At 42.9% G+C, this 10,719-nt stretch overlaps 1 pseudogene; it reads left to right on the top strand.

The window, feature by feature from the left end:
- The first annotated feature begins 9,064 nt into the window (after nt 1-9,064).
- On the top strand, nt 9,065-9,594 carry LOC102844298 (annotated as a pseudogene).
- Nucleotides 9,595-10,719: the final 1,125 nt, after the last annotated feature.

The following is a 10,719-nucleotide window of genomic DNA, read 5'->3' as shown; positions in this document are numbered from 1 at the left end:
CGGAGTGCCCTTTGGAGGCAAGAATGATGCGACTTCACCTCACATGCTTTGGGCATGTCGCTAGGAGGGGCTATTCCTCGGGGAGGAACATAATGTTGGGAAGGGTGGAGGGTCTGCAAAGGAATTCCCTCAGCCAGGTGGATTTACAGACACAGTGACTGCTGCAATGGGCTCTTATGTGTCAGGAAGTGTGAGTGTAGCGCAGGATAGAACAGGGTTCAGGTCTTTTGTTTATAGGATCACTATGAGTTGTAGTTAATGGCATCTAACAGCAGTGACAAGATGATCAGGTTCTTCCAAATCCTTCACAGCTTGCAAACTTCAAGTGAATGAGAAGCTCGAGGATCAGCTAATCCTTTCTTATGGGGACAGAGAAGAGGCTTCTGCAGGGACTTTAGCAGAGCTGGGATGTTATGAGCTGGTGTGGGCTTGGAAATAATAACACCTTGTGTTAATATAGTATCTTGTTTCTGAGTTGCTCAAAGGGTTTCAGACATTATCTCACTGTTTCTTATCGTATTCTTTGGAGGGTGGCTGAGGACAGTGATCATTATCACCCCCTGACACACCCTGCATGGAAGGGTTAAATGATTTTCCCACCATCATCAGTGAACAGTCCAGACCATTTCTCAGGTGGTCAGCCTTCTAGCCTCCCATTGAATCATGCAGCTTTCGGGATAGATTACCTGCTTCACAAGGAAGGAAAGATTTACCGTCACCGTCACCGATAAAGGTTAAGGCATTTGCTGGGCGCCCTGGGAGAGAAGACTCCTAGGAACCTGTTCTAGGAGCATGAGGTTGACTATGTCTGAATGAATTAGGGGTTAACAATTTGAATAAGAAGTGACTCATCCTCTGGAAGGAACTGGTGATGAATCAGGAGACATTTATGGACGTCATTGTGGAATGTGTGGGGACTTTAGAAGCCTAATGCAGTATCCTTAATTAAATCTGACCTTCTGAGAACTCAATGGGCATCTTGTATCAGTCAGGCAACATCAGAGAACTTGGTTGGATTGTCCAATTTCAGTCTGTGATTATTTCTAATATTACTATGAGAGATGACTTTAAAGAGGACAGGTCTTGGTCTCCTATATATTTCCTTTCCAAGGAGGAAGACGTGTCCTATCTTTTGAGATGTTTCTTTCTAATAAATCTTTTTTTAAAAAAAAATTTAAGAGGACAGTGCCTTCTAGGCAGGAGACTCGAGTTCCATTCAAGCATCAATTATCTGGCTTTACGCACTGTTGGGAAAATAGCTATCTAATCTCACTGTGCCTCAATTTCCCTGTCTGGTTCAAATGCACCAGCTGCTCTGAGGGAGATGGTTCAACAGTCTCCTCCCATGCTAGTTACTGCCTCTAAAAATGGGTTAGAGGATCAGATTTGGGTTGGTTCCAACTCAACAGCACACACCAACACCACCCGACAAATGGTTTATTCCTTTAATTTTTTTTTCTTAGTTATATTCTTGTATCAATTTTAGTCACTTAAATAGTATTTGTTCCAGTAACTGTAGCAATAACAGCAGACAATATGCCACTGACGTGTCAAATGCTTTAATGGTTACCCATAGTGGACAGTGTTTGGTGGAGCTTCAAGATTGAGACAGGCTTAGAAGCAGAAGTGGCATCCATTTCCTAAACAATAGGCCTTTGGAAACTCTATGAACATTAGAGAAACGACGATAGTTATAGTACAGGGTTTGGGTCATCTGTTCATAGGGTCACTATGAGTTGTGCTTGACTTGACTGCCCTTAACAACAACATCGACAACAACAACGTTATATTCTTAGGTTTTCATGAAGTGGCAATCTAATCAAGGGTTGTACGGAACAAAGTTAACCGAGTTCTGCAGTACCATTGTTGAAGATTTGGCTCTTTGGTTACCCACTGCTGTTGATCTGTCCTGGTTCCAGGCAGCACTCCAATGGGTTTTCAAGATGGTAAATCTTTATGAGAGGAGACTGCCATTTTAAAGCGGCTAGAGGATTTGAACTGATGACCTTTTGGTTAGTAAGCCAATTTGATATGTATTTCCATCAAGGTTCTTTACTGATAAAAGAATTCAAGTGATAAAAATGCTTTCTCTAATTTTCTCCTCGGAGTAATGGATGCTGGACCTTTTGCTCATATATGAAAAACCGGATTATGAATAATTTGTCCATTCTTTTCTTGGCAATCAGGAGGATTAGCCCTGTTTTATCCCTCTATTTAGTGTCAATTTCATCTGAGGTCCTATCATTATAGTCTCCTTTATTTCATATGCGGTCAGAACTTTTTCAAAACAGTTTTTTCTTTTGGCTATGATTCTAACCATTTGGGGGTTTTTATTCTAAGCTTTGTCGTTGAAAAAAAATAAATCGGCAAGGTATCAATTATTAAGAAATAAAATCTGAGCTAGCTTAATTTGAAGCAGGCAAAAGAGGTGTTTGAACTCACATTTGTAAAAGTTCCTTCATTTGTGAGGCCTGAGGCTAGCTTGTGAAGGAACTGGGCCTATCTGTAGGGACTTTGAACTGCCCAATTAGAAACCAGCACACAACGAAGGAGCAGAGGCTAAATGCTTGGCTGCTAACATAAAGCTTTCCAATGCTAAATTTCTAGCTACTCTGTTGGCAAAAGATGTGACAGGCTCCTTCAGTAAAGATTTACAGCCTTGGAAACCCTTTGAGGAAGCTATATCCTCTCCTATGGGATTGCCATCAGCTGAAATTGCCTTGCTGGCCCTTGGTTTTAACATAGAAATAACAATGCTACTTAGAGAACCATTGTCCTTACCACTCCTCCAGTAAGGCCCCTTCCACCTGCCTTTTTAGGGCAGCCATCTCTCCTACCCCTTAGCATTTGCTGGTCTAGTAAAAATGTTAATGGATGTTCTTGGTTCTAGACCTCTCTGTGGCCCGCCTCACTCTCCCTATGCTACGTGTCATTGGCAGTCTGGCATCCATGAGCATGGCTAATACCCACCTCCCTTCCCCAAAAGAAATGTTTCTTGCATTTCTCCACCCAAACATTCCTAGAGAAGAGTGAATGAGATTTGGAAGTGCAGGATCAGCTCTGTTGCCACTACCCACCCAGGTCACCACCCAGTCCTAGAGGTGTGCATCTGGGACTGCAGTTTGTTCTTGGGATGAGTAACCAGAGCAGAGGTGACGTAAGGCCCATTTACACAGAAGGTGCAACGAACGAGAGTGCTCCTTGGGGGCAAGGATGGTGAAGCTTCATCTCACATATTTTGGGCATGTTGTTAGGAGAGGCCATTTCTTGGAAAGGGACGTCATGCTTGGAAAGGTGTGGAGGGTCAGCAAAACGAAATGATAGTGACTGTGGCAATAGACCCAAGTGTGGTAAGGATGAAAAAGATTCCACAGGATTGGACAGGGCTCCCATCTATTGTTCATAAAGTCTGTGTGAATCATACTCAACAAAATGGTACCCAACAACAACAACAACAACAACAAAAAGTACATAGAGGGAGTTCTGGTGGCCTAGTGGGTGAGAAGTCATGCTGCCAACCCATGATGGCTTAAATCCACTAGTTATTCTGCAGGCGAAAGATAGGCAGTCTCCCATGAGATTTACAGCCTCTGAAATCTCTCTGGAATGGCAGCTATTGGTTGATTCACCTCTACAGCAATGAGGTGAGTTATGTAGAGTTTGACCTGGAAGAAAGGTGGTCTTGGTATATTGTATAGGCTCATGCAGCTTCATGGGCTTCCCCCTTAATGGGGAAAGAGCAGAACTGGAAGTGTGAGGCCTTGAGTAAAAGGTAGTAACTCTTAGCTTTTATACATCTGGCAGCCCTCATGATCAGAAAGACTGTTGTTGTCATCAAAGCTGACTTGCTCAAGAGACCTTTATGGAATCCTCTACTTCTCCCCCCTCCCTTTTAAATCCTGTACTTTTGAAGCTGGAAGTGAACACAGAGTGAATAGTCTGACCTCTCATGCTTTTGTATGAGAATATTGAGGTTTCCGAGCTGCAACCAATGAGCCCATATCCATCAAATGTTATAATAACCATCTATGTCATGTCCTACAAGGATGAAGGTAGAAACAGGAAAAAGAAGATTATGATACTGCATAATGGTGATAACATAGTCAGATCCACCAGATTTAACATATGTTGAATGAAAAATTCCTAGAGGTTAGTGAATGAATGAGGTTTGAGAAATGGAAGTTAAATCCAGAAAAAAAAATTAATAACCAGCTTCTACTGTTAGAAAAAGTACTTTCCCCTCTTGGATATATTGTATTAACTCAAATGCACTATTGCACAGCAGAGATAAAAATTAATAGCTTTGTTTCCTCTGATCTCTTTATCAGCCAAAGTACAGAGCTATATAGCTCTCAGTTATTTTAATGGAAAAAACTGAAGTTGTATTATCAAGTGATAAGGCCATGTCAGACACTATTTTATTCTCTTATCTCCCTTGTTCAAGGTGAGGTGTTCAAGCCCTGACGGATGAGCAGTGCTACCGTGACTGCAATGTTCCCTGAGCCTTGATCTTACACCACCTTTTAAGATAACCAACAAAGGAGAGAGGCTTGGGGCCAGCTGATTCTGAGCACAAATCCTAGTGGCTGGAGTGCGTGTCTGAGAGCAGGTACTGTGGGGAGCTTTGCAAACTCAGTCACGTGGTCTGGGTTATCTATACTGCCCAACCTTTCACGAATTCTGGAAGAGAATTTACTCAGCAATCAAGAACTGGTGATCTTGGATGTTCCTAATGCTAGGTTTGATAAGGAGAGAAAGATGAGTCATATTGGTCCCTGGGAGGCTCACAGCAGAGAGAGACTTGGAGCCTTGGTCACATGGAAGGAGGCTTAGTCATCCTCTCCCTCTCTCACCTTCCAGCACTCATCATTCTGGTCTGTGCCATGGCTTTGGTCAGGCGACAGTCATTTATTTGTCTGTGTATCTACTTTTTCAAGAGCATGTCCTCCTCCGGGGCAGAGATAGGATCTTCGACCTGGTCTTATGTGCATCTTCAGTGCCACCGCTGAAACATGATTAATGCTTGCTGCTTGTGCTAATGTGCAAGCAATTTCATTCATTCATTCATCCATTGTCTGTTGCTTCTTGCTGCTTCTGTTGTCACTGCCATTGAATCAGCTCTGACTCTTGCCAACCTTGCCTATGACAGCGGGATACACTGCTTGGCTCTGCATTGTCTCCATGATTTGTTGACATGCTTGAGACCATTGCAGCAGACACTCTGCATTTTGAGTGACTTCTAACCTAGGAGACACATTGTTTGACAGTACACTGAACAACCTGTGCTGTGATCCATAGGATCTTCACCATCTGATCTTCAGACATAGATCACCAAGTCTTTCTTCCTACTCTTGGGTAGCCTGGAAGTTAGCTTAAAAAGGTTGGTATTTGAAATATTAGTGACAGAGCTTCTAGCACTATAGCAGTATATAAACCACAGCAAACTGACAATCAGGTGGTGGTCTACTGTATTACACTTCATCAGTCTATCTGGAATTAAGTTCCTAATACAAACACTGTGCCTCTCTGGTAGTTTGAATCTATGAGCGGCTTTGTAGAAGAAGATGAGTAATCACTTCCCAAATGACTTACAGCCTCCAAAATCCAATAAAAATTCAGCTATGAGTTGGTTTTAATGTGATGGCAATGAGTTTTTGGTGGTTTTTTTTTTTTTTCAGTTTCTAAGCAGGGGTAATAATTTAGAGGAAAATCCATCTCAGTAGTGCAGCACTGGTCTGTCAATTTGCTGTACTGAGGTAATCTGGGGTTGCTGGGATGCTAAACTCTGGGTTATTAGGATGCCAAATGCCATAATGGTTACCTATGGTAGATAGTGTTTGGTGGGCCCCCAGCTTAAGACATGTTTGAAAGCAGGAGTGGCATCCACTTCCTAAACAACATACCTCTGGAAACTCTATCAACATTAGAGAAATGATGATAGTTAAAGAATGACGTCAAGTCTTTTGTTTATAGGGTTGCTATGAGTTGTGCTCGACTCAGTGGCAATCAACAACAACAACAACAAGAAGCAGGAGTAACTTAGCTAAGTATCAAGCATGGCTCACGAAGCAAGACAAAGTGTCTTCATCCCTTGGTTTCCTTCTCACTCCCACAAAGCCCAAGGCTTCTACCTTTTATCAGTGCAGGACTGGCAGTGGGAGAAGAGACCCTTTGAGTATTGTGAAATGCCCACTGGCCACCCATTCAGAAGACTGGGCTTTCATGCCTCAGTTCTGTTCCTTCTTAGATAAATGATGAGGAACCAGCTTTCCCTCTTTGAGGCTCAATTTCTTCATCTAGGAAACAGTGACAATAAAACCCTGTCTTGCCTGTTTCACAAGATTGTTGAGATAGTCATCTGGAATGGGGTGTGAATGGTGAAGAGGACACCATGCACAGGGAAGGTTTTTACGGAACTGAGTGATTCTTTCCTATTCTACCTTTGGACTTTTCACATGTTTCAGAAAAGGCTTTTCCCGTTTAGAATATGTATTTCTCCACTTAAATGTTATAGTGACACTGGAATAGTGGATTGATGAGCAATAAGACCAAATCCCAAACTATCATGATATGGCAACATTCAAATTTCATCAGGTCTCAGGCTGGAACTTGAGGAAGAGTACATCGCTGATGAGGGCCTTCCTGTGGGGAATTTATTGCTAAAGAACAATGAAAGCCTTTCAGGTCTGTGTGCCTTAGCCTCAGGACAGGTGTTCATGGATATCTTAAGGTCAAGAGACGTGCCAAAGTAACGGAAGTCAAAGCACAGGAAGTTAGCTGAGCTAATATAATTGCAGAATTCTCCTCTCATTCCTACTGGGATGGGATGAAAACTATAGGACAAATCATGGAACCTGTCTTAGTGCAGAACCCTGGACTAGGCCTTGGGCCTGGCTCTGTAGGTCTCTCCTTGGCCAAGTTGCTCACCTTCTTCAGTTTCTCCAGACTCTTGACAATCAAATGAGCAGGTTGCCTGATTCCTAGGTCCTTTCTCACCAACCATCTGCATTATGCACATAATGCACTCTTGCTTGTTGGATATGAAGAGGACTTGAAACACTTGTTGCAGAGGATCCAAGACGAAAGCCTTCTTTGTGGGTTACATCTCAACATAAAGGAAAATAGAATCATCACCAATGGGCCAATAAATGACATTATGTTAGATGGGGAAAAGACCAAAGTTTTCAGTGATTTCATTTTACTTTATCCACAATCAACACCCGTGAGAGCATCAATCAATGAACAAAAAGACATGTTGCATTGGGATCTTTCCAAAGCACTAATGGGCAATGATATGAGCTTATGAACATAGAACAGCTCCCTGCTTTATGATTATGTTACTGGGTACTGTCGATTTGACTATGACTCAGAGTGATCCGACAACAGATCTGAATCCCATTCTGTTCTGTACTGTCCTCACAATTTTTGCCACTCTCGAGCCCATTGCTGCAGTCACCGTGTCAATCCACCTTGTTGAGGGTCTTCCTCTCTTTTGCCATCTATTCACCTTCTCAAGCATAATGACCCACTCAAAGGGATAGCTTCTCCTAGCAGCATGCCCAAAGTATATGAGATGAACCTTTATTATCTTTGTCTCCAAGAAGCAAATTATTATCTTTGGCTTCTTCTCCAAGATATATCTGTTTGTCCTTTTGGCAGTCTGTGGGATACTCTGTACTCTTCTCCAACACCACAGTTCAAAGACATAAATTATTCTTCCATAATCTTTATTAATAAACAAAGATTCAGCTCTCAGATGCATAGCAAGTGACTGAAAAGACAATGGCCTGAATCAGGTGCACCTTGGTTCTCAAACTAACATCATTGCTACTCAATAATATGAAGAGGCCACTGAATACGGACTTTCCTACTTTAATACAAAACTGTATCTCCTGATCTCCTGACTGTTGGTACCAAGTATATTGATTAAGGATTCAAGTAAGATAAAGTCATTGACAGTTTCAGTCTTTTCTCTACCATGATGTTACCTATTAGTCTAGTGGTGAGAATTTTTGTCTTCTTGACAGGAGATGCAATACATATTGAAGGCTTTGGGCTTTAACTATAGGATCTTCTAAGGGGAATTCTAGAGAGTTTTTGTGGCCTAGTGAGGAAAGAGATGTACTGCGAACCCAAAGGAAGGTGGATTGAATACACCAGCTGCTCTATAAGAGAAAGATGGGCAGTCTTCTCCTATGCAGATATAGATTCTGGAAACGTGGAGAAAGGTCAGTTATGAGTAATTTTTTACTTGACTACACATAACAACAAGATGCATTCTAAGCTATCTAGTGAGTAATACAGTAGTCTACTAACTTAAAAGCCAGCAGTTCAAATCCAGCAGCTGCTCCTAAGCAGAAAGGTGGGCAGTCTTCAGCCGTAAAGATTTACAGCCTTGGAAACTTGATGCAGGGTTGCTATAAGTTGGAATCAACTCCATGACAGTGAATTTGGTTTTGGTTTGGAGCTTTGTGTCATGATAAATATCCACTGTATCTATGAATGGTATGAATCTCTGTCTCCACATAGGGACCTACATTTCTATTTCTGGGGCTAAGGGCACTATCACCACACATTCTAATCCTCTAGGGCCTGGCTCTATGCTAGCATGGATCCCTTAAGACTGGAGCTTCAATTGTTATTTGGGTTTCTAGGGTACCTGCCTGCTCTATACATCTCACCTTAAAAGTTTTGGAGAATAAGGTGCAAGGGGTGGCGAGTGAGATGGGAGTGGGGTGCAGTGAGCAGGACATGTGGGAGGCAAAATGTGTGCTGGAGGTGTTGTCTCAACTGGCCTTCAAAACACAGGTATGCCAAAAAAACCCACCCAAAACCAAAAAACAAAACAAAACAAAAAAACAAACACAGGTACGCCTACATTTCCCAGAAGCCTGTAGGTCAAGGCTGACACCTTAAAATCTTTGGGCCCTGTGGCCCTCGGGCCAAGAAAACAACTCTATATACCAGATCTATATGACTCAGACTCAGTAAGCATGTAACACTTTCTTAAAAATAAACCTCTTCTTTTCCTTTTGTGGGTCGCGGCGAGTGCCGAGAGATCGCTATGAAGGCTTCAGGAACACTTCGTGAGTACAAGGTGGTGGGGCGCTGCCTGCCCACCCCCAAATGTCAGACTCCACCACTTTACCGCATGCACATCTTCGCCCCGAATCATGTTGTTGCCAAGTCCCTCTTCTTGTACTTTGTGTCACAGCTGAAGAAGATGAATAAGTCTTTGGGGGAAATTGTATACTGTGGACAGGTGTTCGAGAAGTCCCCCTTGTGTGTGAAGAACTTTGGCATCTGGCTGCGCTATGACTCCCACAGTGGGACCCACAACATGTACCAGGAGTACCAGGACCTGACTACTGCAGGAGCTGTCACCCAGTGCTACTGCGACATGGGTGCTCAGCATCGTGCCAGGGCCCATTCTATCCAGATCATGAAGGTGGAGAAGATCGGAGCCAACAAGTGTCGCTGACCTGCAGTCAAGCAGTTTCATGACCCAAGATCAAATTTCCACTGTCCCACAGGGTCCTATTTCACCAGTACAAGCCACGGTTCACCACCAAGCAGCCCAACACCTTCTTCTAGGCACAGCCTCTTTGCCTCATCCCAGTGTGCCCAGTAAAACACCTTGGGGATTGGGGAAAAAAAACCAAACACAAAAAACCCTCTTTTAGTGAGGGAGAGCAAGACCCTCAACCAGGTGGATTGATATGGTGACTGCTGCAATGGGTACTTGTGTGTCAGAAAGTGTGAGGATGGAAAAGGATAGAACAGGGTTCAGATCTTTTGTTCATGAGATCACTATGAGTTGTGCTCAACTAGACAGCACGCAACAACAATAACAACAATATATTGTGCAAACAGTTTATGCATTTGGCTGCTAGCTGAAAGGCTGGAGGTTCAGATTTTCCCAGGGATGCTTCAAAAGAGAGATTACAAGCTCTACTTATAAAGAATGAGCCACCAAAAGCTCTATAGAGATCTACTCTGACACACAAGGGGACACTGTGAGTCAAAATCAGTTTGACAGAACTGGTTTGGTTTTTCATACGTCAGAATAGACACATAGCTGATCCTCTGGTGAGTTTCCAGAGGCAGTTAATCACATGAGAGGAGACTGCCCATCTTTCTTACACATAGCAGCAAGTGGCCTTGAACCTTATGCCTTTGTGATTGCAGAGCTGCTTCTTGCCACTAGGCTACCAGAACTTATAAAACAATACAATATAATACAGTATGTTGTTGTTGTTGTTAAGTGCCATCGAGTCGTAGGCAACTCATAGCGACCCTATGAATAAAAGACCTGAGCACTTGTATAACTTTTGTCGTTTTTCCACGTTCATAGATTTTCTGGAGGCAAGCCTTTTCAAAAGTTGATATTACTCATGCTTTCAAGCTGGTTTTAATCTGGAAGCTCCACAAAACACTTTCCACCGTTAGGGTAACCGTTACCCTATTTGACACATAGTGTCATAGTGCTTAGAAGCACAGCAACCGCAAGTTACCTCTGTACAGCAAATGGACAGACCAGTGCTATACCGCTTAGAAGAATGTTTGACCAAAACAATGAAAAACCAGGCCCGAGGGCCCCAGGCCCCAGGGCTCAAATGCGTTTTTAAATAGAAGGCTGAATCACATTATCTCACACCAATTAGGAAATCAACATTCCACCCTAATCCTCACCAGAACAAGCAAACAAGCCTCTGTAGA

This window comes from Elephantulus edwardii, unplaced genomic scaffold (assembly GCF_000299155.1).
Source record: "Elephantulus edwardii isolate Elephantulus edwardi_28Jun2011 unplaced genomic scaffold, EleEdw1.0 scaffold00031, whole genome shotgun sequence".
Taxonomy (NCBI): Eukaryota; Metazoa; Chordata; class Mammalia; order Macroscelidea; family Macroscelididae; genus Elephantulus; species Elephantulus edwardii.
This window is presented reverse-complemented; position numbering and strand designations above follow the sequence as displayed.